Source organism: Mixophyes fleayi, chromosome 4 (assembly GCF_038048845.1).
Source record: "Mixophyes fleayi isolate aMixFle1 chromosome 4, aMixFle1.hap1, whole genome shotgun sequence".
Classification (NCBI taxonomy): Eukaryota; Metazoa; Chordata; class Amphibia; order Anura; family Limnodynastidae; genus Mixophyes; species Mixophyes fleayi.
The window spans coordinates 154,773,623-154,779,627 of record NC_134405.1 but is presented as its reverse complement, the minus strand read 5'-3'; positions in this window follow the sequence as shown (position 1 = coordinate 154,779,627).

The following is a 6,005-nucleotide window of genomic DNA, read 5'->3' as shown; positions in this document are numbered from 1 at the left end:
TGAGGTTTTTTTTATTATATTGTGGCCCCGGTATCAAATTGGGTACCGGGGCCACTCCACTACGCAGTCCAGATACTTGTTTGGTGGAATTCAGACCAGTTGAGGTTTTTTTTATTATATTGTGGGGACCACTCCACTACGCAGTCCAGATACTTTTTTGGTAAAATTCAGACCAGTTGAGGTTTTTTATTATTATATTGTGGCCCCGGTATCAAATTGGGTACCGGGGCCACTCCACTACGCAGTCCAGATACTTGTTTGGTGGAATTCAGACCAGTTGAGGTTTTTTTTTATTATATTGTGGGGACCACTCCACTACGCAGTCCAGATACTTTTTTGGTAAAATTCAGACCAGTTGAGGTTTTTTTTATTATATTGTGGGGACCACTCCACTACGCAGTCCAGATACTTTTTTGGTGGAATTGAGACCAGTTGAGGGTGATATATTGTGGCCCCGCTACCAAATTGTGTACCGGGACCACTGCACTATGCAGTCCAGAAAGCTACCTCGGTGAAACGTTTTGGACTAAAAACAATATTGTGAGGTGTGAGGTGTTCAGAATAGACTGGGAATTAGTGGAAATGATTGCTAATGAATGTTATTGAGGTTAATAATAGCGTAGGAGTGAAAATAAACCAAAAAAACTTGATTTTAACACTTTTTATGTTTTTTTCAAAATAAATCCGAATCCAAAACCTTAAATCCGAACCAAAACCTTTCGTCAGGTGTTTTGCTAAACAAATCCGAACCCAAAACCTCAAGCAAATCCGAATCCAAAACACAAAACACGAGACACCAAAAGTGGCCGGTGAACATCCCTATATTATACACACACACACACGTTTATGGGCTCACTGTAACAAAACCTAATGTACACTGTACATTCCTAATATCATATTACATTGATAATTTGGATTTTTTTTTATTTTGGCTAATAAGGTTTCTCTAGCTCCATTTAGTTAAATGGCATTTAGCTATTACATGGCTGGATTACATTATGAACATTCCCTTGGTCCAGTAAGCATGGAGAATGTCATACCTATAACATATCTGCACCCGGTAAGAACAAACAAAACCATACTGTACTATAGTACTACACTGCATTGTAGAAGTTGCACTCGGGTAGCAAAAAAACAACTGCAGTATTATTCTACACTGTATTGTAGATGCTGCCATATGGTTGAGTGTATATATAGATGCAAGCAGATATTCGCAAAATCAAGCCCTATTCAGGTCGCGGAAGAACTCTCCCTGCTTTAGACGCTAATAAATGACGTGAGGAAATTCACAGTGGTTTAAATAGACACCTATGTATTCAGGAAAATCTTTAACAAGGGATTGGATGAGGTTTTCATTTGGAATTAAAATGCTTTGAAAGTCAGTGTTTCTGTTTCTTTCTCTTTGGTAGGTTTGGTTGAACTACATTTTCAATTGGAACCCAGATGTCAGGGCATGCTGGCACTTGTAGTTCTACATACCTGCAAAACCGTATGCCCACTATATTGTCAAACTCAAATAATTAGATATGGTAATTTCAAATGAATATCTATCAATCTGATTGTCTATGTCTGAAATGATGTGGCGTGGAGGAACGTAATTAACTACAACACATGCAAACATTTATACACAGATTTACACGAACACATACACTTGTAATTAGTTCATATTAAAAGTAGTTGCAACACATAGTTATTTATAATGAAATGTAGCAGAGTTTATAGTTAAATATAATGTTATGTACACTTTAGTGAGATCTAAGGTTCAGGACACAGGAAACATATCATGTCTGGTATCATTCTAATCCCCTATTTATCCTCAGATGTCCGAATCAATCGCATAAAGGATCGCACGTTGCGTATGCTAGATATAGAATATAGGGAATAAATGATCTGAATGGTATTGTGTGTGTAATGTAAATAAACCAGCTTGAACTAGTTCCCGGCGGGAAGATTAGTATGTATCTTCTGGAGAGCTGACCCCCACCCTTGGGGGATATCGTTTGAACTAACCTATGAACTGCATTACACTGGACCGTCCTAAAGCCTGAACCTATGGAAACATGCCAAATCGTCTGTATTGTTTTCACTGTATCACTGACTGTGATCAAAGAGAATGTCTGTCCGTCTTACTTATATACAAACTTCAGGACTGAATGACTGTATACTTGATCCAGAGCGCCTGCGAATGTAACTGCTGTACTTATTTTATTTGAAATGTTACTCTGCTGCTTTTTGCTATTAAATCGCATTGTGAGTTAGAATTACACAAATCGCAGCAGACAATGATTATTGGTAAACGATAAAATAATTTATATATATATATATATATATATATATATATATATATATATATATATATATATATATACAAAGATCTCTCTCCCGCTTCCCCTACCCCCCCCAGGCTTTGCCAGCCTGGGATGGTGGCACTATAACAGGATAACCTGCAGCGTGGGCTACCCCTGCCACAGTGCCAACCACCCCAATGATTGGCAGCAGGGGTCTACATTCCCTAGGGAGTTCAGGCCTGCAAGAAAAATGTGCCCCCCCCTATAGGTTTAACTAGGCCCATGCTGAGAGCACTGGGGCTCTTTCTACACCCATTTGTGGCGAGTGTGGTGTAATAAGTATAATAAAAGTAGTTTTTTGTTTAGGGAATCTAGCTCCCTGCAGACCAGCTAGGCTGGTTAGCACTATGCCAATGGGGGACCCCAGGCTGTGGGTTTCCTGGCTATAGTGCCACTATCCCAGGCTAGCAAAGCTTGGTTCTGGTAATTTCGGGGGGGATCCCACGTCTTCCTTTGACCAGAATGGATGGTTAAGGTACTCAGAACCCCATTCCAGCAGTTCTCTTATTGTTTATTTAACACCCCCATATACACAAAACCCTCATTCTGGCACTCAGAATGGATGTTTAAGGCACTCTGAGCCCCATTCCAACACCTGGAATGGCTGTCTGAGGTACATGGAGCCTTATTCTGGACACAGGAACAGATGGTTAAGGTATTTGGAGCCTCATTTTGCCACCCGGAATGGATGGTTAAGGTACTCAGAGCCCCATTCTGGCAGCCACAAATGAAATTATACAGCTACAATATACACTTATCTGTTACGAGCCGCGGCGGTGCCGAGCCGCGGCGGTGCCGAGCCGCCGCGACTCACTTACCCACGTCCCGGCCGTCGCTATGGCGACCGGGACGTCACTTCCGCCGATAACCCGGCCGTTACCGGGGCAACGAATGGACGCTTCAGCGCTGCGTCCCGGCGGTGAGTAGCCGGGCGCATGCGCTTAGTGTATTACTTGCCTGCGGGCTAATTAATTATTAGGTGCAAGGGGGCTGGATATTGCCAGAGCTAGGCTCTGATTGGCTGGGTTTACTTTTTAAGGCAATGAGGTCTGCTACCTCATTGCCGGTTATAGCTTCTGTTCCTCAGTCTGCTGACCTGCTTGTTCCTGTTCCTGTCTATTGTATTCTGCTGACCTCTCGTGTATGACCCTTGGCTTTGGACTTCGCTTGTGTATCCCGTGACCCTGACCTTTGGCCTGTTACCGTATCTCTTGTTTGCCTGTGATCCTTGACCCCGGCTTGGTAACTGGACTTGCTACCTGCTGCTGGCCCTTGACCTCTGCGTGGACCTCACTCCACTTGCCTGGGTTCCCACCAGCCGGTACACACTTCACGACCCTCTGTCAGTCTGCAGCCCAGTCTGTCCCCACCATCAGGGGCTCCAGTGAACACCTGATTGGCAGAGTAGACTCCGGGTTGTGTTGTGCCGGCTGGAGGGGTTCCTAACATTATCACTGAAACCACTGACAAGTGAAGTGAATAACATTGATTATCATATTACAATGGCACTTGTCAAAGGGGGGGATATATAAGGCAGCTATTGAACAGTCGGTTCTTGAAGTTGATGTTTTTGAAGCAGGAAAAAATGGGCAAGCGTAAGAATCTGAGCGACTTTGACAATGTGCAAATTGCGATGGCTAGATGACTGGGTCAGAGCATCTCCCAAATGGCAGATCTTGGGTGTTCCCAGTGTTCAGTGGTAGTACCTACCAAAAGTGGTCCAAGGAAGGACAACAGGTGAACCAACTATAAGGTCATGGGCTCCCAAGGCTCACTGATGTGTGTGGGGAGTGTAGGCTAGCCAGTCTGGTCCAATCCCACAGTAGAGCTACTGTAGCTCAAATTGCCAAAACGTTAATGCTGACAATGATAGGAAGGTGTACGTAGCCGCAGACCGGTCAGAGACCATGCTAACCCCTGTCAATTGCTGAAAGCACCTAAAATGGGCACGTGTGCGCCAGAATTGGTTCATGGAGCAATGAAAGCAGTTGGCCTGCTGTCCTCCGTTTTCTTTTACATCATGTGGATGGCGTTGTTTACCTGGGGAAGAGATGGCACCAGGATGCACTACTGGAAGAAGGCTAGCTGGAGGAGGACGTGTTATGCTCTGGGCAATGTTCTGCTGGGAAACTTTGGGTCCTGGCATTCATGTGGATGTTATTTTAACACGTGCCACCTACCTAAACATTGTTACAGACCAAGTACAACCTGAATGGTTTGAGACACCTGACCAAGAGTTCAAGGTGTTGACTTGGCCTCCAAAATCCCCAGAACTCAATCTGAGCATCTGTTGGATATGCTGAAAAAACAAGTCTGAACCACGTAGGCCCCACCTCGCAACTTACAGGACCTAAAAGATCTGCTGCCAACGTCTTTGTGCCAGATACCACAGGATACAATCAGAGGTCTTGTGGAGTCCATGTCAACGAGTCAGAGATGTTTTGGATGCACGAAGTTACATTACCCACGTTACCCACATCTATATTGGGCAAGTGGTTTTAATGTTGTGGCTGATCTGTGTATATATACATAAGCAATATAATATGTGGAATAATTGTGCCAGACATAGGCAAGATATATCCCATTACAGGGACCACATCTGTATAGCACAATAGAATGCACTATACAGGGAGCTTAAACACAGCAAGCTTCACTGAAGACGCCACAGCAAGAGGTGTTGCAGGAATCTGACTCATCCCAGCTGTTACCAAATCCCAGTTGTCGGTGCTATTTAGAAGGAAGGCCAATTAGTTTGTGGGGGTCACATGACTTCAAATATGGATATCTCAGCTTGTTTTAGCCTTGGTAGCAGATATGCACAGCTCTCTGAACAGCACTACTATATTATGTGGAGAGTTGCAGGTGCTGTGGCCAGAGAGGCCAATCACTTTGTTGGGGGTCCTGATGCTTGCGTGCCTCTGGACAAATACTTCAGCTCCCATGCCATTAATCTGGCTCTGCATATATGCTGCAATGTCCCTTATATATACTTGCCAAAACAGGCATTAATGCAAATATTTAAGTAACCTACACTGCTTAATAAAATGTTAAAATAATTCTGTAATTGAAAGAGTGTCGTTAAGGATATGAATAAATTATGGGCGGGTCCTAGGGAGAAAAAATGCAGTAGATTCCAGATATATCAATTTGGACCTAGGTGCAGGGCCATCTTAACAACATTATGGGCCCCCGGGCAAAGCAGTGCACCGGGGCCCCTATATATATATATATATTAGATATGTATAGAGATACAGATATAGATATATAGAGATAGATGTACTTGCTCAGTGACCCTTGAAGGGTTTTTTTGCAGGTTTTTTTCTTTTGCAGGATTATTTATTCTCATTAAGAGCCCTGCCTATGGGGCCCCCGGGCACCTGCCCATCGTGCCCAATGGAAAAGATGGCCCTGCCTAGGTGTGAGTGGGTGTTTGCCAAACACCCAACATAGCTGGAAGTATGCGAAATTTGTATTCAAAGTTGTCGACTGTACATAATCAACATAATGAGCTCCCAATTTTGGAAGAGTTTCCATGATCTCTTTTGGCTCTCTAAATGTCCCTGGATTTACTTCAGGTGGAATGCATATTAAGCAAGTCCCTTGATCTCTATTAATATCTCCGTAAATGAGTTATTTTATATTCTACTTATTCTGTAT